The 23,634-nt window shown below is 38.9% G+C and overlaps 1 protein-coding gene across 12 annotated transcripts in view; it reads left to right on the top strand.

Annotated features, from left to right (window-relative positions):
- Positions 1-23,634, top strand: part of DLG2 (discs large MAGUK scaffold protein 2) — a gene marked incomplete at its 3' end in the record, with an annotated part of 2,041,616 nt that overhangs the window by 772,099 nt on the left and 1,245,883 nt on the right. The window lies entirely within an intron of this gene.

Below are 23,634 nucleotides of genomic sequence, written 5' to 3' on the forward strand. Positions count from 1 at the left end.
TCAGGAACTACACTGTTATGCAAAATGGAAGCAAGATGAAAACATGGGGAATCTGTCCACTTGAACAGGTGTGAATTTTAGAAACTTTCTTTCTACACTTTCTGTTTAAAAAAAGTTTTTATTCATAATAGTTGAAATGTATTTTCATACATATAGGAAGTATATTCATAACCATATACTTTCTAAGAAGTGTATTTCTTATAAACACTGGCATAAGTTATTCATTTGGGAGCTCTGTATGGGGCATACTTCAAATATAATATTACAGATTTTTAACAACAAATATAAAATCATGGTATTAGTTGTCAGAAATAGAAGATATTAAAGAACTTTTTACATTGCAAAAATCACTATACAAAGATGAGGGTGGAGTGTTTTTATACCTTACCCATAATATCCTCGAGGGCCAAGGCTGTCTTCTTTACATTTCCCCAGTTGTATACATATATAGTTGAGATATAACATTGTATTATTTTAAGGTGTACAAGATGACTTGACATATGTATATATTGCAAAATGGTCACCTCAAAAATGTAAACGTCCATCACCTCCCAGTTACAATGTTTTTTCCTTATGATGAGAACTTTTAACATCTAATCTCTTAGTAACTTGCAAGTACAAAGTACAGTATTACTAACTGTAGTCATCATGTTGTATACGATATCCTCAGGACTTAGTAATTAGAATTTTGTATCCCATACCCTTCATCCATTTTCTCTACCCCTCACCCTTCTTCTTCCTGGCAACCACCAATTTGTTCACTGTCTATGAGCTTGGTATTTTAGAATCCATTCGTAAGTGAAATCAAGCAGTGTTTGTCTTTGATTTCAGTTAGCACAGTCTCCTTAAGGCCAACCCATGTGACAAATGGAGTGAATTCCTTTTTCTTTTTTTTTTTTTTTTTAAAGATTTTATTTATTTATTTGACAGACAGAGATCACAAGTAGACAGAGAGGCAGGCAGAGAGAGAGAGAGGGAAGCAGGCTCCCTGCTGAGCAGAGAGCCCAATGCGGGGCTCGATCCCAGGATCCTGAGATCACGACCTGAGCCGAAGGCAGCGGCTTAACCCACTGAGCCACCCAGGCGCCCGAATTCCTTTTTCTTAATGGCTGGATAATATTCCTGTGTGTGTGTGTGTGTGTGTGCGCGCACGTGTGTGTGTATGTATTCCGCAACTTTATCTGCTCAACCACTGATGGACACTTAGGTTGTTTCCATGTCTTGGCTATTATAAATACTCCTTCAGGCAACACCTGCGTGGTTCAGTTGGATAAGGGTCTGCCTTCAGCTTGGGTCATGATCCCAGGGGCCTGGGATGGAGCCCTGTATTGGGCTCTCCCGTAAACAGTGGGTCCGCTTCTCCCCCCTTCCTCTCACTTTATGATCTCTCTTGCTCTCACTCAAATAAATAAAAAGAATTTTTAAATAAATAAATAGTGCTTCAAGGAATATGGGAGTATAGATATCTCTTCGAGATAGTAATTTTTTTTCCTTTGGTTAGGTACACAGAGATGGAATTACTGAATCATATGGTACTTCTATTTTTAATTTTTTGAGGAAATTCCATACTGTTTCCATAGTTGCTGCATCAATTTACATTCCCAACAAGAAGTCACAGAATTTCCTTTTCTTCATATTCTTGCCAACAATTGTTAAACATCTTGTTTTTTTTGTTGTTGTTGGTGGTTTTTTTTGTTATTTTTTTGTTTTTTGTTTTTTTTTTTTTGATAGTAGCCACTCTAATAGATGGGAGATGATACCTCACTGCAGTTTTGATTTGCATCGTATCTTTTTTTTTCCTTTCTTTCTTTCTTTTTTTTTTTTAATGACCTCAGCTAATGATAATCCCTGGTACAGAGCAGTGTTAAAGAAATGAATGGAAAATAAAAAGGAATGTTAGAGAGTACAATAAAAAGACAGGGACTTTGAAGTCTATCAGATGTGTTTAAAATTCTGATTTTACTGTGTGGATACTCTGGGGCAACTTTCTTAATCTTTCTGAACCCAAGCTTTCTGGTTTATTAAACAAAGACTGGATCTTATTCCCTGTCTGAAACCATCATGTGAAATTTAAATGAAACATACTGACTGGTACATTGGTACTCAATACTGGTCCTTTCCATTTGAGCACTACTAGTTTCTTAACAACAACAACAAATACGATATTAAAGTTATTGCTGAATCTATGACCAATATGGACTATATTTTTAGACTCCTTTGTACAATTATTAGTTTCCAGTTCTCTTATAGGAATCCTGTAAGAAATCATCCATGTTTTATGGAGGTAATGAGGAAAGTGAGCTTAAAGATACTATGAATAACTGCCTAAGGACAAGTCAGAGAAACATAAACCAAGAGCTGAATTTCCAAGTTCAGAGTTCCTGCTCCCGTATCTTCTTTCTTCTCAGGCTATGCAGCCAAACTGTAATTCATGATTCTATTTTTAGCAGCCGAGTTGGTTTGGGGACCTAGAGAAGTTTAAGCCATTTAAACTTCTAAAATAACTTAAAATTGTTATTCAGCTTCATATTTTTCCAGTGAAAATGGGAGAAGAGATAACCAGACAACAGTATAGGTCACTTTTTGCTATGCCTTCATCACATTATTATATCTGTATTCATTAATTAGATAGCATTAAAAATGTATTTGATGTAATAGCCTTTGAAATAGATGGCTGCTTCCTAGACAAGCTTTGGTGCGGAAACACTGTATGTACCAGGACAAATCATTACATATTAATAACAACAATAATAAAGATAGCATTTATTGTTGAATTCCTAGGGGCAGATTATTGTGGTAAGCTCTTCATATGCATTATATAAATTGCTCCCCAAGTATATATATCCCTCTGAAGAAAATGTTCTCATTCTCTCCATTTTATACATGAAGAACTAACTAAAGCCTTCGAAAGTTGAAATAAGTTACCTAAACTCATGCTAAGAAAGATTAAAAGCCAAACTCAAATTAAAGTGTGGTCTGGCTACCTTCAGAGCTGAAGCTCTAAACACTGACCTTATAAATATTTATTGAGTGTCATGTATGTTAGGCCCTGAGGAGAGAGGAATTACTAAAACAAAAAAGATCCTTGCCCTCTTTGGGAATTGAAATCTGGTTCTAAATATAGAATAAATACCCCAGAGTGAATATGAAACAAAATTTCCTAAATAATGTCTATGGAACCCAGGGTATCTTTGGAGTTTTTGGTTTTGTTTTTAAAAGGGAAAAAAACAAGCCAAACTCTAATAAGTTTAGGAAGCTATGCATGCTGTTTTTCTGTCTTTGAGATGCACATTGCATATAAGTATATTAAAGTCAATAAAAAGTCCTCCTATTTCAAATATTAGCATTTTTGAGCTTATTTGATGACAACCTCACCACCCCCCCGCCCCTGATTACTTCTACTAATACCCTTTGTGACACCAGTATTCCATGGAACATACTTTAGGAAATGGCTTGGCTAGACAACTTTTTTAATATTCAATCCCTTTGTTATCTTCAAGAAAACTATAACCTTTGGCATTCTTGTTTTCTGAGCACTCCAAACTGTGTTGTGCATTAGAGCAAATTACCTTTGAGATTTTAGTGTCTGTTCATTAGTCAAAAACAAAGCAAAACAAAACTGGTCATGCACTTCATGATCTGGAAGGTTCTATGCTCATTCCTAACACCCTGCTTCTGTTCCCTTCTTCATGGTCTTTCTTAAAAACACAGCTGTCTCCATTTCCAGCCCTTTCTCCCCATCCCCCCACCCCCAGTGTGCTTCCACCTGCTATGTCTAGCTGTGTGGTTGGGGTTAAAAACAAAACAACTGTGGAGATTTACAAAGGTTGTCAACAAGCAAAGGAAATTTCAAGGAGTTGATAGCATTGAGAACAAAAATAGGAGAGAGAGAGAATGTTTACATTGAAGGCTGTCTGTGAGCTAACAAGAGAAAAGGTGCAAGTCGACCTAGGTAAGAAAAGATCCATCTTAGAGGTGGAGGTCGGAAGGTAGGCTGTCGTGGGCAGTTTGATTCTTTAGCTTTATGGAGTTCTCAGAATAAATTTGGAGTTCAAATATTGTTTGGAAAAACTAAAGAGAATGAGTTGTTTTCTTTATCACAGCTGATCAAGAATTATCTCTTCATCTGTTATTTTCAAAGTAAAAATTGCCTTTTCAAATGGTTATTTATATTAATTAATATGAATATTAATCTTAATTAAGATATTTCCATTGTTCTTTTAAAAAAAACCTCCTTAAAATTTAGATTTTAGAAATCTGGGGCACCTGGGTAGCTTAGTTGGTTAAGCATCTGCCTTTGGCTCAGGTCATCCTGGGGTCCTGGATCAAGGTCCTCATCAGGCTCCTTCCTCAGCGGGGAGTCTGCTTCTCCCTCTCCTGCCCACTTATGCTGTCTCTTGCTCTCTCTCTCTCTTTCTCTCCAATAAATAAATAAATAAAAATCTTTAAAATTAAGTTAATTTTAGACATCTCTAATGTCTCTTCTTTCCAAAGAACTGTACTTACTTTTTTCTGCAAAAAGATGAGCTTCTCAATCTGCGTGTATTTGATTTTATAACAAATGTTACAATGCTAAATGAGCACAGGGCAGGGGATAAAATAAATATTTACCCCTTTCCCTTTATACCCTATTTGATAGATAAGTGTATAATTCTGTGCATGTTGACCTTGAGAAGTCCACAGCCACTTAGAAGTCCAGGAAAGCCATTGACTTTAGGAAGGACCAGAAGTTTGTTCTACATGAAAAGCAATTATATTTATTGTCTTTACAATGAACTTTAACTCAGGAGCTCATAAGCATTTGCTGCTTCTGGACTTAAATCAACCTTCTGTTATCCTACTTTGATATCATAACAACCCACTAAGGTAAGAATAATTAGTCCCCTTTTAAAGAAGAGAAGAGTGAGTCTCAGAGAAGCTAAATGAGGAGGCGATGCTGTCCCGTGTGCAAACCCAGTGTGGTCTGAGTCACCGTCCTTTAGCATGTGTGTGTGAAATACTTAGACTAGTGCCTGGCATGTGGTAAGGATGAGATAAATGCTGGTTTCTCTCCATTTTATTCCATTTATCATCCTGTGAGCAGTAAATAAACATTCCGCTGAAGTAAAGCTCACACACTGAACTGTAGGCTTTCAGCTCCCTCTTCCCACTGACATGAATTCATTAGCTCAGTGAGCTCAGAACCTTCCAATAGCTGAGAAAGAGAAGGGGTGGAGGCAGGAGGCACTCGGTGACACAGGAAATATTGATCACAAATTCTTTTTCTTTTTCTTTTTCTTTTCACTTTCCATTGACTAAATAAGAAGGCTTTCAGTTACCTTCTCTGGGAGTGTGGGCTCGTGAGAGCAAATGTATCAAATCCTCCCAGAGTTCATTTTGATAAGTATGACTTTGGCTCATTAAAAAGCATAGCCCAACATTCCAATTAAGCAAAATGTATGCCTTATACTCACCGTACAGTTCTTTTGCTTCGTCTTTAGATGATACACCCTGGCACCCACGAGGTTTTGGGATTCAGACAGTATAAGCTGGTGGAAGTTGCTTAGCAGAATTGCTATTAGCAGTTTAATCACTTGTGGCAAATGCCGTGAATGTAATCCAAAAGTGGTGGAAATTGCTTTCTGGAGTGATGGACTTCAGTGGTTTTGTAAGCTTAAGAAATTTTCTCTCAGCAGAGTATTTGGGTTTAAATCTTAGGTCTATAAATACCAGAAATAAATAATATAGTCAATGACAGTGATTCATAAGTAGAATCTGACAATATATGTCCCTGATCCCACCATATATGATTACCTATTTATGTTGGTTTGTAGGCCTAAGAATTGTTGCATTATTGTTGAATGAAAGAATTGTTTAACTTCATTACGTTTGTTCTGGCTCTTTTGCAAGAGTCCTGGGCCACAGTTTTTGCTGCCCTGCCTTGCTCTGCCCTTGGAGGTATCTCTGTTTCATGTTGTAGTCAAGTTCATAACCACTTGGAAGAACAGAAGAGGCCACTCCTTGCCTTGTGGAAGAAACAGGCTTTTGTTGGTCTGTCTTCGAAAACATTTCTTCGTATTACCTGTAAAGCGAAGTTTAACCCAAAAGAAAAAAAAAATTAGCCACTTTGGAGTCTACATCAACCTTAACAGAGCCTGAATGCCTCAGGTGGTTCAGCATTTTATATTAGACAGGTGCGGACTGGGAGTTCAAGTTTCTGACACAAACAAACTCATCTGATTTGACTTCTTCCCCTGAGTTGTCCCTAGAGCTCTTGCTTTAAGTCAAGTTTCTAACTATGAGCTTAAAACAGACCAAAAAAAAAAAAAAAAAAAAAAAAAAGACATCTTTGTGCATAGGGTAGGGTAGGGTAGGGAAGGCAAACACACCGCACAGATTGCCGTTCTGTGCCCAGAGCAGACATCGTTCAATCACAACACTTCTTTCCAACAATTCTTGGAAATTGTAACAGTACCTGGCATTTAAGAAGTGCTTAATTGTGAACCACTGATAATAAACATCAATTATCATTAAAAAAAAAAAAAAAAAGAAGTGCTTAATTGCTTGTTGAATGAGCTTATGCTGTGCTTCCCAGAGCTAATCGCAAGCTCTCTGAGAGCAAGCCCTCACTGGGTGTGCCTCATGAGGCCCAGCGCATCCAATGAACTGGAAGTTTCATTGTGTGTCAGCGCGTTCAAGTGGGTCAGAAGTTCAGCTGGTTTTCCCCTCAGAGCAAACTTAATTGCATATGCTTGTTTGTCCTCCATTTAGATAAGGGGGCATGCAGATTATTAGCAAAGGTGGTGAAGACAGCCAGAAATACAGGGTATAGATGTTTATTAGGCAGTGTTGACTTTATAGAGCAGTAAACTATCAAAGACCCAATGCAGGGGCACAGAGAAGGTGATTTTTTACCTTTGTATTCCTTTAGTGCATCACTGTAAGGCAAAGAGAACACAGGCTTTGAAATCAGGCTTTAAATTCATGTTGTTGTTGGTTTTTTTTTTTTTTTTTTTTGCATGTTTAATATTTTATTTTTTATAAACATATATTTTTATCCCCAGGGGTACAGGTCTGTGAATCACCAGGTTTACACACTTCACAGCACTCACCAAAGCATATACCCTCCCCAATGTCCATAATCCCACCCCCTTCTCCCAAACCCCCTCCCCCCAGCAACCCTCAGTTTGTTTTGTGAGATTAAGAGTCACTTATGGTTTGTCTCCCTCCCAATCCCATCTTGTTTCTAAAGATACAAACGTAGTGTTGTTGTTGTTTTAACTTATTGTGTGGTCTTGAATGAGATTTTAAATTTTACATATACTCCCTCACCTAGGTTGCCAAGACATAAAGTAAACATGGTAATTATCTCAGTTCATTTTGTTTTTTTAGTTTTTGTTTTTTTAAGAAAAATCAAATTATGTAACACAGGTAATGCTTTCCTGCCTATTATTCACTATTCAGTGAAGACCTTGGAGGGAGGCTAAGTAGATAAGCAGAAGCTATTTGAAATACACAGCATAGAAGTAACATAAACTAGACATACACCCATACCCCAAACATTTCTCATCTCTGTCTTGCCCTTTTAAAATGATCTAAAGTATATTTATGTCTCTTAGTTCTGTCAGTCTCTATAGAGTTAAAGGCAAATATAGACATCTGTGTTACTTCGGTATTCAGAAACATCAGAATTCTGCATCTGTGCAATTCTTGAAAATGGATTCTCAAAGAAAGAACAGTTTGCCTAACAGCTGTGTAGCCCCATTGCCCCTTTTTGGTTCTTTAAAGTATACTATGAAGTACTTCCTTCCTTAGTATTGGGGGGGGCAGTTAAAGGGGTGTAGAAGGTGGAGAAAGAGAGCAAAACTGCTTCCTTTGATTAATGGTAGGAATTTTGACAGCTCAAGGGCTCTTAAATTTTTCGTTTTTTTGAGATTGGGGAATGCTGAAGTTTTATTCATAATCGTATTGCTGTTTGCTGCATATGTTCTTGTGGTTCATTAAGAGAGGTAATTTTTGATGTGAAGCCAGGCTAAATATTGTCTTGCAAATGGAAAAGCAAAGGTGTTCTAAGGGAAAGTTCACTTGGTTTACTCCAGGAATGGTGATAAAAGCTAATTAATATGTTTGCTTATTACCAAGGCTCTCTCATTTTTACACTTCCACAGGCTGCAGTGAGAGCATGCCTGCCTTTGAGTCATATCATTCTTCCTGACCCAGGATAATGCTACAAGTAAGAGGGGTGAAGATGCGTACTTTGCATATTGGAGTCCTTGGGAACTAGGGTGGGAAGGCTTTTGTTTTGCCTGCTTCCACAAGGTAATGAGAGTTCACTCTTCAGCTGGAAGATAAAGTTGAATAAATTAACTAAACCCCGTTTTTCACTTTTTCCCACCTCATTCCAGACCACTTCATTTTCCTTTTAAATTAGCTTCTTCCTGTTCCTTTGAGTTCCACCACTTGCCAGACAGAAAGGAGATGAGACCTGCTATTACAAGCGGGTTGGGTGTGCTACACACTAGAGAAGGTACAGAGCCCCTGCATTTTCACTCCATGAACGAGACATGATTTCCCTAACAGGGGAGTTCACCTGCACTCCTGCTTGCTTCTTCACAATAGGGCAGAGAAAGGTGCTATTCATGGAGTGAAGCAGTGATTAAGAGCGCTGTAGAGACACCTGGGTTTGAATTCAGCTTCTGCTGCATCCCAGTCATGTGGCCTTGGGGTTTTCCCTCTCTGAGCCCCAGTGCCTTCATCTGTAAAGTGGCGATGAGCAGGAGGAATCTACAGATAGACATGCATATGTAATCGCAGAGTATACCTGTGCATAGTAAGTACTCAATACATGGTAGTAATTAGTGTCTGATATTTGCACATTAAACCCAATGTCATGCTTTTCCCTGATACTTCCTGTCAGATTAGCAGTTACCCAGCTTCTCTCAAAGGTTCTTTAATGCAGCAGTGATGTCTTAGCCTCAAATCCCTTCTTTGGACTTAAAAAGAACCATATATTCTGATTCTTTTCTTTTAATTCCAGTATAGTTAACATATACTCTTACATTAGTTTGAGGTGTATAGTGATTCAACACTTCCATACAACACCCAGTGCTCATCACAACATGTACACCCCTTCATCCCCATCGCCTATTGTACCCATCCCCTCACTCACCTCCCTTCTGGTAACCATCAGTTTGTTCTCTATAGGTAAGAGTCTGTTTCTTGGTTTTCCTCTCTCTTATTTTCCTTTGCTTATTCGTTTTGCTTCTTAAATTCCACGTATGTGTGAAATCATGTGGTCTTTGTCTTTCTCCGACTGACTTCTGTCAGTTAGCATCGTATTCTCCAGCTCCAACTATGTTGTTGCAAATGGCAAGATTTAATTTTTTTATGGTTAAACAATATTCTGTTGTGTATATACACCACATTCTCTTTACCCATTTATCTACTAAAGGACTCTTGAGCGGCTTCCATAATTTGGCTATTGTCAATAATGATGCTATAAACATAGGGGTCCATGTGTCCCTCTGGATTAGCATTTTATCCAGTATTTATTAGCATAAATAGCCAGTAGCGCAACTGCTAGACTATAGGGTAATTTTATTTTTAACTTTTTGAGGAACCTCCATACTGTTTCCCACAGTGGCTGCACCAGTTTGCGTTCCCACCAACCGTGCAGGGTTGGTGAGGGTTCCTTTTTCTCCACATCCTCAACAAACACTTGTTTCTAATTTTTGTAACTCTGACAGGTGTGAGGTGAGATCTTGTTGTAGTTTTGATTTGCATTTCCCTGATGATGAGTGATTGTGAACACATTTCCTTATATCTCTTGACCATCCATGTGTCTTCCTTGGAGAAATGTCTGTTTGTATCTTATGCCCATTTTAAATCGGATTATTTTGGTGGGGGGAGTGTTGAGTTGAATTAATTCTTTGTATATTTTGAATACTAACCCTTTATCAGATATGTCACGTGCAAATATCTCCTCCCATTGAGTAGGTTGTTTTTTTCTTAGTTTTGTTGATTGTTTCCTTTGCTGTGCAGAGGCTTGTTTATTTTTGCTTTTGTCTCCCTTGTCTTAGGAGGTATATCTAGAAAAATGTTACTACAGCCAATATGAGAGACATTCTTGCCTGTGCTCTCTTCTAGGACTTTTATGGTTTCAGGTCTCACATTTAGGTCCTTAACCCATTTTGAGTTTATTTTTGTGTATGGTGTATGTTTGTGGTCCAGTTTCATTCTACATATTGCTGTCTGGTTTTCCCAACACTATTTGTTGAAGAGACTGTCTCTTTCCCATTGCATATTCTTTCCTGCTTTGTCAAAGATTAATTGACCATATAGTTGTAGGTTTATTTCTGGATTTTCTATTCTGTTCTAGTCATCTATGTATGTATTTTTGTGCTAGTATATTGTTTTATTTCCTACATATTTGTAATACAACTTGCAACCTAGAATTATGAGTCCTCCAGCATTGCTTTTCTTTTTAAAAATTGCTTTGCCTATTCACGGTCTTTTGAGTTCCATACATTCTGATTCTGAATGTAGACCTGAGTTGGGATATTTTTTTTTTCTATTTATTTGTAAACCTATGTTAAATTATACTATCAGAGATGTGATCATATGTGTCAAACAGAATAGATACACAGTACCTTATATACCTTTTGATGTAAGTAGCACTTACTGAGGGCTTTTTTTGTACTAAGTGCGTTGCATGTGATGCCTCTCACTTCCAAGAAATTTTCTGAAAGGAAAGATTGTTATTAATTGTGAGACTAGAGAGGGAAGTAAAGTTCAGACAGGTTAAATAATGACCCAGGTTAACTAAATTTAAGTAGTTAGAACCTGGAGTAATATATGGGCCTGTTTAAATGCTAAACTCATGGTCTTTCCACTATGCCATGTTGCCTCCCTATATCTCAGCATAATGTAAAAGTGACTTCACAATTCATGTTTGCTTCCATCAGCATAGACAGGATTATCCCAAATTGTAATGGCATATAACAATGAAATATATTTTCCATTTATGTTATATGTCCTTGATGGGTCAGGGGCTGAAGGAACCACCCCAATGTTATGATACGAAGATCTTAAAGTAGACAGAAAAATAGTAAAGATGAGACAGTATGATGAGTCCTAAAGTTTCTGGTCAGAAATGGCCTATGTCACTTCTGCTCACAGTTTACTGATGAAAACAGATCTCATAGTCAAAGCCAATATGAATGGGGTGGAGAGGCATATTCCTCACTGAGGGAGGGCAGCAATTATTTGGGAATACTAATAAATCTAACATACTATCATGTGATTTATTTTCCTTGTCTAATTTCATTCAGATTTATATAAAAATATGTTTGTTCTTCCTGAAACAAACACTATGGTGATGGTTAGGAGATAATTGAGGAGAACTCAGCAGAAGAGAAACTCTGCCAGAGACTCACTGTTGACTTGGCCTATCTAACACACACGATATTACTGGGATATGATACTATGGTCTTGTGTTGGCAGGATCAAAATATGGGAACTGTCCTATTTGCCAAGTTCATTTCTTTCACTGCTCTAGATCATCTCTCAGCACACCAACACAGAGCTGTTTGAAAGGTGATTATTTTGCATTTCTACAGTAGCCAATAGAGCTTAAATTGCATTTCTGAGATGATATCCTGAGGTAGAATTGTATTTTCAATTTCAACCAGCTGATTGATATGGAGGTGATTTTACTGTTTCTTTACTTTGGCTTCTGCACATAATTCCTCCTCCCTGGTTCCATCACAGGAGAATGCTTTTGGCTTCTTTCAGAGATTAAATATGAGAAGATCAATAATAGGAAGATAATCATAGGAATTAACTGGAGAGTAAAATCAGAGAAAGAGAGAAAAATTTTATGATTTTTTTTTTTCCCCTACAAGTGCTTTTCTTCCATTATTGCTTACTGCTATTGTTCCCTTTAAAAAAGAACATTCAGTTTATTTTTCCCCCACTGTCTCAACTATTCTAGTTCTGGTCTTTAACACCTCAAACCTCAAACACAGTAGGAGCCTCCCACCTTGCTTCCTGTGTCTACTACCTTCCTCCATCCTTTGTCATGAATGATTGCAGAAACAACTGGATTGTTTTAAGAACCAAAGTTACAGAATGCCTCATAAAACATAGACCCATACAGTCTTAGTAGCTCTATTGAGAGTGCCTTCCTTATTCTTCTTACCTAATGACACCTTTCTGACTGCCTTCTCTCCTTCCTTGCCTATCCAGTCCTTTTGGACCCATTCTCATTTCAACTTTCCATCTTGGCATGGCAACTCACGTACTCCTCTTCCTCTCCCCTTCCCCTGAGATAGGATTATATCCAACCTACCTCAACCATATCGAAACTACTCATCCAAAAATTCTTCTGATCAGTACCGCTGTCCCAAGTTGTAGACATGGTTTCTTTCTTTCCCGTTGAGTCAAGTCAAATGCTCTCTCTCTCTGGATTTTAAATTCTGTGAAATTATATTGGAGTGACACCTGACCTACATAAACATTTCTCATTTTTCTTAGTTGGCTTTCAGTCAAGGTAAATTGCCATTCCTTTCTCTTTATAACATTAACAACCTTCTTACTGAGCTCATCTTTGTTCCTACCAACTCTGTCCTGCTTCTTCTGACATGGTGTGGTGGGAGGAGCAGAGACTTTAACATAAGGGAAACGGCTTTGAAATTGGACTCCATCACTCACTAGCTGTGCAACTTTGGTCAATTTATATATACTCATCTATATGATCATTTCCATCTTCCTCATCTGTTAGCGGGGTTATTAATACTCCAGGATTATTGAGAACTTAAGGACATCTTTCTCTAAAGGATGTGGAATATTGTAGAGAGTCAACAAGTTGAGTTTTGTTAGTACTCATGCATCTAGTCTTCCCCATCATCTAGAAGAATCTTGTCAGAAGGTTTTTCTATTTCCATTCTTCATTGAACATTCAGGCTTGGACTTTATTGTACAGGAAAAGGGAAATGTTGGAGGGTTTTGAAAAGGGAACTAGAAACATGAGATTGACTTTCAGAAAGGTCACTCTGACTACTCAAAGGGAAATTGAGACTGGAAGCAGCTACAGAAGTATCCTGATGAAAGGACAGGGCTCCTTAAACCATGGCAGTGACATTGGAGGTGTGCCTCTGTGATCCAAATCTCTACTGTGTCAGGCATGGCAGAATAAAGCCCTATCTCTGTGCCCTTCCCTGGGGCCCAGAATAGGACTCAACTAACTCAAGCATAAATGTTAAAGTTAATGAAGGTAAAGAGGTCATAGTTCAGAAGAAATAGTCTTTTTCAAACTGAAGAGTTAAAGGACAATTTCAAGAGGAAATTGTGGACATCCATTTGGGGATGGCAGCCTAGAGCTGCAAGTGATGTGATAGGGTTGAGTTTGTATTTTTTGCTTCTCAGGGTTTCCTAGTCCATCGCTCATGCTCTAACAAGGCTATAGATGCAGAGTGAATTCTGGAAGTCATCTATTTAAGAATATTAGTGGAAGTTAAAATAGAATGCATGCCAAGGACAACAAAAACAGAAACCAAAGCCCAAAACTAAACACTAAGGTTATGTGCTATGCATCGAATAATTTAATGTTTTTCTTGTTTAGGAAGGGGCAGGAAAAGCAGAGAGGAAAGAAGGGATAGAACAGATCTCAGTGAGTCAGGGTAACATGTCAGCATTTAGAGGGAATAGAAGGGAAAGAAAATATTCTGTTACTGACTGATGAAGAAGGTGAACAAGTGGACTAGGGTGTATGTCTATGGAAAAGAGTAATTAAAACTCTATATGAACCAAAATGTTTTAGCATCCTGCTGGTTTATAATGTGACTTGAAATAGTAAGGATGCTCAACAGAAGTTACTGAAATCACCTACCAATCCAAACAGACTAACCTGTAAGGATATGGTTGGATGAGATGGTTATCCTCAGTCATTATAGGAGTCTGAAACAAGTCTGTCAGGCAGGAAAGAGCAATAGAACACCAGCAGAAGTCAATGAGCACACCTTTATCACAGTTTTCTGCATTCCTGGATTTAATTGCTTTTGGGTTTTTTGGTAGCTTCTTCAATAGCACATTTTTCAGAGATGGTGACTCTTTCAGAAGAAGCAGTTTAGTTTCTCAGCAGGTCAAGAACCCTCTGGAAAAGTTCTAAGGTCCTTACAGCTTATGCAAGCCCTCCCCCCACGAGTGTGTTTAGTATGTCAGTCCTGGCCCTAAGAACTGGAAGAGAGTGCATTCTGTCTACCTTCACTTCCTTATCGTGGAAATGTGACTACAGGAAGTTGGTCTTGTCACAGGACTTTCAGCAGTGTGTATGTATTTAGCTGGGATTCAAATTCAGGTCTTCTGACCCTCGGGCCTCAAGTTCAGCGAGCTGTGTTCTAGGTCATGCTGTGCGTCTGTGGCGGTTCAAAGACCATCTAAGACTGCCCAGAGCTTGAGCACAGGACTCCCCATCAAAAATTCTTTCTTTCTTTCTTTCTTTCTTTCTTTCTTTCTTTCTTTCTTTCTTTCTTTCTTTCTTTCTTTTTTTTTTTAAAGATTTTATTTATTTATTTGACAGACAGAGATCACAAGTAGGTAAAGAGGCAGGCAGAGAGAGGAGGGGAAGCAGGCTCCCTGCTGAGCAGAGAGCCTGACGCGGGGCTCCATCCCAGGACCCTGAGATCATGGCCTGAGCCGAAGGCAGAGGCTTAACCCACTGAGCCACCCAGGTGCCCCCCAAAATTATTTCTTGTTGGAGACAGTCTCTCACCAGATTTAACTGTGATGAACAAGTGATTAAGTTAATTTATAGGTTTAAAGGGTATTTCTCACACCCACGTTTATTTTCCCCTATAGTTCTAAAGGTTCCAAATGTCATGAGCTTACAGTCAAGGTCAGTTTAGACAGCAGCAGTGTGTCTGGTGAGGAACAAATGCCTGAATCCCTGTAATACAGGAGGAGTGGTTGAGGGGGAGGTCGCCTGCTGACAAGAGAGCCGGTGTGTGCTGCCACACACACACTGTGGGCGTCTGGTAATTGTTAGCTCTGAATCCTGCAACACTGAAGTCTCAGCCACACGATTTAGTCCCCAACTGAATACCAACCCGTGTGGCTTCAAAACATGGCAGTTAGCATCAGGCAACTTTGCAGCACCTTTGGTAACAAACTAACGGAACGTCTCTGAGCCTTGGGTTTTCCACAGAATGCCAACAATATGACCAGGTTTGCTGAGCTGTCACAACGACTATGGGAAAACATTGGTGACGTTAACTAGCATGATGGCTTATCACTTGGCCTTGATGGATAAGCATTTCCCTTTTAGCGTCTGATTTCCACAGAAGCAAGCTACTCAAGAACAGAATATACAGCACCTCCCCCGTTGCTCACTCAATTTCTGCCCGCAGATCATGCCAGATGAGATTTCTATTTCCTTCCTTATAAATTGCATAGTATTTACTGTTTGGAACCAAACATTTAAAGTTACTAAGAATCTTTTTTTTTGTTAATTACCTATTGATAATTTTTAATATTGCATCTTCTTCTGTAGAAGTCGATGACTATTCCTCAAACCCTCCAGATCCCCACAGCACCTAGCGTGGAGCCTGGACCTTGGTAGCCCTCATTAAATGTTTATCAGCTGCCTGAATTTGTGAAGATGTGAGCACAAGATAAGAGCGCAGCTTGAAGTCCGTGTTTCTCTTGCTCGGTGGCGGTTCTGCCTGCAGGGTGTTTGGCTGTCAGGATTGCTAGGATTTTAGATCGGCTTTTGGTGAGAGAGGCACAGAGCAGGAGCTGAGTTTCTGGCACAAGGAAATAGTGCTCTTGAAACCCAATGATGCCAGCTTGTTAGCTCCATCCCCTGTACAGACATTGTCTTACTCGTCTTTGTAACTCACCCAGGTTCCTTTCCCAATTCCTGGATCCTAGTAATTCATATTTTTATAATAAGCAGAACTGTGCTACCTTTGTTCTTAAAGTTACAGATTTGTGTAGTTCATCCACTTAACAAATATCACTGAGCACCTACTATGGACTGGGCATTGTGCTAAGGGCTTTTGTTCTAAGACAATGAACAAAACAAAAACAAAAATCCCAGGCACCATAGAGCTTGGATCCCCAGAAAAAGTAAATAAGCAATGCTTTTAGTTACGTTAGTGATGATTGGTACTATGGAGAGAACAGAGCAGGGTATGGGAACAGATTTTGTGTGTGTGTGTGTGTGTGTGCATGCACACCTTTGAGTAACACACACTTTTGAACAGGATGATTCAGGGAAGGCTTCCCAGAGAAGGTGACATTTGAATAAATACTTTAAGCAGGTGAGAGACCAAGCCATGTAACACCTGGAAGAAAGCATAAGGAATACCAAGTGAAAAGGCTTAGAGGCAGGAGCATGTCAGGCATCTTCAAGGAGAAAAATGGCCAGTTGGGTGTGACTGGAGTGGAGTAACAATGTTCCAGAAGATGAACTCCAATCTTGTAATACTAGTAGCTTATTATAAGGACATGATGGCATTCTTTAGTGGATTCCTAAGAGTTGGATGAAAAATTGCAACCTCTATGTCCTAACCAGACACTACAGTGCTATTAATTTGTTAATGCACTTACTCTTTCTTTCATCAATTCATTATTTATTGTTGATACTGTGTAAGTATCAACAAATATTGAGCACTTTTAATTAGAGCTTACATTTATTAAACACTTGTTAGGTGCTAAGAAATATGCTTTATGTGGTTTTAGAGTAACCTTCACACAGTGCCTAATAAAATAACTATTTTTATGCTGCCATTGGCAGATGAAGAAACTGATGCACTGAAAGTATTTTTAAAACATGTATCGCCAGGGGCTTATTATTTTACAAGGGAATTGTGATAACTACACACATCGTGCACAAGATGGTTATAAGTAGTATGTGTGGCTCAACCAAGTTGGAGAAATTTAGGTAAAGGAGCAAATATCAATTCTTTTCACCCATTTTTTCCCCCTTGACAATATAATTGTAGTGACAGTACTTCTTTTATTCTTTTTGTGTTTCTGAAAAGCCCAGACATGTGTCAAGGTTTCTGAGTGCCAGTCCTCTTTCCACAAGAAAATGTCATGTAGTTCAGAAGCACTACCGTTCTAACATCTTAGGCTCACTGAGTTCCTAGAAAGCCAGACTGTGACCCTGCCATTTCAGCCTGACAGTTTCTTTAAACTTCCTAGTCATCTTCTAAAATTAAATAGGGATCAAGATGGTTCCTAATGTTCCCTAAGAAACACTTACAGGAAGGGCAGATTTTTGGGAAATAACTAAATGGACTGTAATAATTGAGTTTGGTGCTTCATTGCACTTAAGGCCCTTTCACAATCCCTATCTAATTAATTATTTATACTCCTCCTGCATTAATCTGCTTTGAAAAAGAACTTTGCCCCCTTCCTATTATCATTTACTAATCCTATCAGTCACCTTCTATAGATAATAAATGTCTTGATTGCATCATTTGTAAAAATGCTGTCTCAGCGCCACTAGGCATAGGAGGAGGAGCTAGTGAGTTTAATTAACTAATAAATAATTGAAAGCACTTTGCCAAATAAAGTGCTTTGGACATTCTAAGAAGATAGCGGATCTGCCTTCTGTGTGTTGAACAGCAACGGTGCATGCAGTTCTTTACGTATGAGCTACATTTTTTGGAAAGCAACAGACCTTATTCTCCAAAATGATTCTTTTCTCATAATTTTGCTTTGACCAAATACTCAATGTGTTATCAGGATGTAACTGATCTCACCAAAAAGACACTTGGTTACCCTAGCCTTGAATCTGTTGTATGAGATATTTTGAATTTTTCATCCATAGTCACCCCATCACCACAGGCTGATCAGGGCCAATCTGTTCCAACATTCTGCATGTGCCCCCCCCCCCTTTTTTTTGACAGAGAGAAAGAAAAGTTCACCATTTTCCATCCTGCAATATGCATACATTGAGCCTGATAAACGGCTAAGGCCTTTTTAGGCAATGTGACAAATCATTCATCTCGCTTTTTAGTTCTTGTTTCTAACTCTTTGCAATGCTCAGGGGATTATTATTTCTACGGACAAAAATCTTTTTTTTTTTTTTTTAAGATTTTATTTATTTATTTGACAGACAAAGATCACAAGTAGGCAGAGAGGCAAGCAGATAGAGAGAGAGAAGGAAGCAGGCTCCCTGCAGAAGCAGGCTCCCTGCAGAGCAGAGAGCCCAATGTGGGGCTTGATCCTAGGACCCTGGGATCATGACCTGAGCTGAAGGCAGAGGTTTTAACCCACTGAGCCACCCAAGTGCCCCTGACAAAAATCTTTTATATTAGAAAGAACTCCCCAAACCAGCAGTTAAGCCAAAGTTTTGTTTCATTTTTGTTTTTAATTTGTATAAACCATAGATATGCAAAGGAAAGCCCATGGGCCAGATTTGTTTTTGTACAACATTTTTAAGTAAGTTCAGACAGAATCAAGAAAAGAATAATATCTGTGAAACACAAAAATGATAAAACATTCAAATTTCAGTGCCCATAAAATTTTATTGAAACACACCATGTCCATTCACTTTGGTATTATCGGTGGCTTCTTGCACCCTACGATGACAAAGTTGATTAGTTATGACAAGGACCATAGGACCTGTAAAACTTAAAATACTTGCTCTCTGCACTTCATAGATAACATTTGCTGACTCCTGGTATAAACTATTGTACGAGTTCTATGTATTGGTGGATCATGAGCTCACTGCTCTCTGGAGAAAAAAACAGAGTAACTCATTCATCATATTTTGTACCATAGAAAAGACCCTTATTTTAGCACTTAAATAAAGTTATTTCAGAAAAATGGTTATAATTATATATATTCTACCTACACTTATAGCCTGTCTATGCCATGTCAAAGGCCCAGAGTAGTACAAAGGTAAAGAACACAGAATATAGCCCTTGCTAAATGCATAGTCTATTGGAGAAGATACCCATCTGAATAAGTAATTTCAAAGCATTGTAATAAGTGTACTTATCTGCACATGGTACATGCAAATCCTTTGGGACCCGAAGAGAGGGAATGATTCATTATAGGTGAATGGGGAAAAAGGATATTTTAGTTGGGTCCGAAAGATGAATAGCAATTTTCCATGCTTAAAAATGGGAAAGACCATTTTATTTTTTTATTTTATTAACTAATATTATTTTTTGATGGGGGGAGGGGTAAAGTGAGAGGTAGAGAGAGGATCTTAAGCAGGCTTCATGCCCAGTGCAGAGCTCAATGTGTGGAGCTCAATCCTGTGACCCTGAGATCATAACCTGAACCAAATCAAGAGTCAGACGTTTAACCAACTAAGCCACCCATGCGCTGCATATTTTTATTTATTTATTTTTAATGGGAAAGTTCATTTTAGGAGCAAAAGCCAAAGTCCAGTGGACAGAGATATTAAAAAAATATGGTGTGCCTTGGGAAAGCCAGGTATATTGTATGGCTGGAGTATAAGGTGCATCAGGGGAAGGACTGAAAAGTGAGTTTGGAATTTGGAGGAGAAGATGAAGAGCATTGTCCATGAGGCTGGGGGTTCTGTACTGCATGCTTCCGGTAACAGAGCCAACAGAATTTCTGAGGGAAGCAAGGCATGGTTATCTGTGCACTTTAGAAACAAACAAACAAACAAACAAAACAACAACAACCTCCCGCAGCAATGTAGAAGATGGCCTGGAGAGGAAGGAAACTAGAAAAGGGGACTGTATTCCCATCCAGAGGTAAGGTTCATTGTGTACTAAGGCTGTAATGAGGAGACTGTCAAAAAAGAATATATGGTTTCTTTATATTAAAATCAGCTTGAATCCTGCTAACGGTTCTGAATATCTCAGATTTTAATCTTCGGCGAAGAGGAGAAGCAGGAGGCAGAGGAGAGCCCTGCTGGTATTTTCAGTGTTTGGTAGAATACTTTTAATTGTAGTTGTATTTAATTTTTCTTGTGAACCACATGTATAATGTTCTGTGGATCCTTGCGCTTTTTGTTTTGTGATGGGCAGGTAGCCCTATACCCAGTCTGAGGGACTGCTCTAATCTGGCAATCCTGGCTCTGAATTTCCCTAGGTTACTCTCCCTGGGAAGGGGTCCCAGAGACCACCCTTGTAGCAGAGGTACAACTCTGGTGCAGAGCAGTCCCCAGATGTTTCAGGGCCTGAGGGTAGGGGGACTCTGTCAGCCAGCAGTAATGCTGCAGCCCTGTTCTGGTTTCCTCCGCTGGTCCCGGGGCTGCACTCCTATGCAAGTACTTGTGAGGGTGGGAATTGAACAGCTGCTGCTTTCAGTTCCTGGGCTGCCACGTCATTTGGCTGCATCTTGTCATCTGCTGTCACCATTTCTCAAATCATCAATGAGACTACAACTTGGCTGTCCAAGGTTTCCTATACAGGACAGCTTGACAGGACAAGGGATAACTTAGATGGTTTGTCTTGTCTGGGAGGTGGGGAGTAGATCTTGGGATTATAGCAGGCCCGGATTGCTAGGAAAGGATTTTTTATAGGATTATCTCCCATGTCTAAGGTCATGACAGTGCTAGAGATACAGGCATGGAAAGGTCACTTTTTCAGTGGATGGACTGTTGGAGTGATGCAAGATATCTCAAATACTTAAACCTGTGACATCTGACTCTAAAGAGGACAGGGGTATAGCTTATTTCCTTCTTAGTGTTGCTGAAGAAAAACCAGTATCGAAACATGCTGGAAATGCCAGCAATCATCTGAGACCTGACAGAGGTGGCTTCTCACAGGTGACTGCTTTGCCCACATTTGATACAGAAAGGAAAAACAGCCTCATCAATGGAGAAGTCACAGACTTCAGGGTCCGTAGATATAGACTCAAATACCACATATCTTCTGTTTATGACACTTCAGTAAGTTACCCCTTGGAGCCTCATTTCTCTTATCTATGTGATCTCCCTAGGTTGTTTAGAGAATGGGAAGAAATCATGTGTATGTGTGCAAGTGGGTATGTTTGCTTACACATACAAAGCACCTTGTAGAATATTTGGTGAATAAGAGGCTCTCAATAAATGTATTAGTTTCTGACCACTTTTGAGAGAGAAGGTTGATCTCAGTGATGAAAATAAACTCCCTAGAGAGCATGGGTAAGGTAGGATTCTTCATCTCTGAGAGGAGGCATCATAGCTTAATCAAGAAGTTCTGGATTTGGGGCGCCTGGGTGGGTCAGTTGCTTAAGCGTCTGACTTTGGCTCAGGTCATGATCTTGGGGTCCTGGGATTGAGCCCCAGGTCAGACTCCCTGCTCAGAAGGTAGTCCCCTTCTCTCCCTCCCTCTGCCCAACCCCTGCTTGTTCTCTCTCTCAGATAAATAAAATAAACAAATAAATAAATAAAATCTTAAAAAAAAAAGTCTTCGATTTAGAGGCCAAAGATTTCAGCTTGATTCAGGAGTCTGACACTCAAGATGAGAATTTGGGCGAATCATGTACCTCTACAATTCTCACGTCCCATATCTCTAAAACATGTGCCTTATAGGCTTAAAATGTATAATAAAATTTTTATAGAGAAAGACCCAATTTGGGGGGCCCAAATCTTTTATAATTTAGCAGAGAGAACTTTAAGAAAGTAAAATTATAATTGTAAAATTATATTCAGGGCTTTGAAAGACATATGTAGTTGAGGGGCCTTCATTAACTTCATGTTAAATCTACTTCTGAGTTTCTGGTACTTAAGTATATTTATATAATATATCGAGTATAATAAATATTTACTGGATGTATTCATTAAAAATGAATATGACTGTTAATTTGACAAGCCTGAGGCTTAGAGATAATAAATGCAAAAGTTAAGGGAAATCACTCATTGAGGGTTTCATTTTCTTCAAAAAAACCTTTTTTAAAAAAAATCCCTTTTTTTGCAGGACACAGCAATTTGAGATCAATAAACCTTTACTGAGTATGTTGGTGGCAGGCACTGTACTAGGCATAGGGGAAACAGTATTACTTGAGTGAATAATAAGCATTTCTTGAAGAAAGAATGCCTGTTGGTCACTGTCGTCCACATGGAAATTTTTGATTCTGCTGCGCATCTTGAGGTCATTCTTCTGACTCAGAGAAGTATGAAAAAATGTACAGAAATATTTCAGAGCTTACGAGATGTGAGGGACCAGTTTAAATATTAGATTTATTGATGCATAAAACATTTACTTGGCATTTACTAGTGCTTAGGATTGAGGGAGACACTGGGAGTATATTAGGAGTAATATTAGAATTGATACATACTTGTACTGTTATGATTGTTTTAAAGGAGAAAAAAATATTCTCAAGCAGCTGGCTGTCCTATACTCTCCTTAATTATTTGCTTACAGATTGACCTGCAATAGCACTCACCCCTTCTTTACCTATGGCTTCAGAAACGTCTTGTTCAAGGCAAATCCCTTCTACCTGAGCAGTAGATGTTTTTTTCTGTGACTTTCAAGGTGAGGATGCCTCCTTGCCAATGTAATCGTCTTCAACCTAGTACTAGTTGAAAGCATTGTTACTCTTATCCTAGCAAATCACCATTTAAAAAGAAGAGAAAAGAAAAAATAAATGCTTTGTAAGGGGGTGCCTGGGTGGCTCCATTGGTTAAGCATCCAACTCTTGATCTCAGCTCAGGTCTCGATCTCAGGGTCTTGTGTTCAAGCCCTGTGTTAGACTCAGTGCTGAGTATGCAACCTACTTTTAAAACATGCTTAGTAGGTATTAACCTGAGACTAAAAGAAGATGTTCGTTCTCTTCCACACTCAGAAGACACAGACTACCACAGGGGGCTGGGACAGAAGTGTGCGGGTTGGCTGTTGCAATAGTCATCTTTGTCAACCTGATACTTGGAGTCATGGACTAGAGTTCAGGGTTTTTTATTTTTTATTTTTTGTAGTTGTGTGCCGTAAAATAGTCCCTGAAATCTGAGATAAAATTGTAGGAATGTGTATCATTAGTTACCTTTCATGCTGGGTTCATTCAGCCCTCTCTCTGGGTAAAGAAATGGAGTGTGAGTCCTTCCTGCAGGCCTAAAGGGAATCACTCAGGACCTAGGTCCTTGGTAAGCATGCAGCCTGGCTCCCCCTCATCCTTGGGAGTGTCCTTTTGCTTTGAAAGATCAATCACCAGCACTGATATTAAAAGGGCAGCTGCCTGGGAAAAGGACTTTGCTTTGGGGCACTCAAATAATTCAAATGAAATAGTATCCTCCGCAGAGCTGGCAGCAGATTAGGTACCCATCAGAGGGAGTCTTTGTCTTCTTTCAAGATCTAAGTTTCCCTGAGTGCCCTAATTTATTATGATATTTTTGCCCCAATAAGAGCACCTCAAATTGGCATTGTACTTCACAGTTTACAAATCACTTTCATATCCATTATCTAATGTGCTCTCAGCCCTGGTTCTGCAGATGAGTAGGATATAAGAGGAAGTAGGTAATTTAATAAGTAATAGCGACCCTATTTTACACATAAAGAAACTGAACCTCAGGAAGGTGAGGTGACTTAGCGAGGGTCATATAATGATAGGATGGTTATGATGGTTGTATACAAGCCATTTAAATCCAAAATAACTCTCTTTCTGTTACATTTTTCCTTTTCATTTAGAGCTTACTAAGAGCCTTCATGTATGTTATTTCATTTACTTCAGGGCAGTTTGGCTATG

Source organism: Mustela nivalis, assembly GCF_964662115.1.
Source record: "Mustela nivalis genome assembly, chromosome: 9".
Classification (NCBI taxonomy): Eukaryota; Metazoa; Chordata; class Mammalia; order Carnivora; family Mustelidae; genus Mustela; species Mustela nivalis.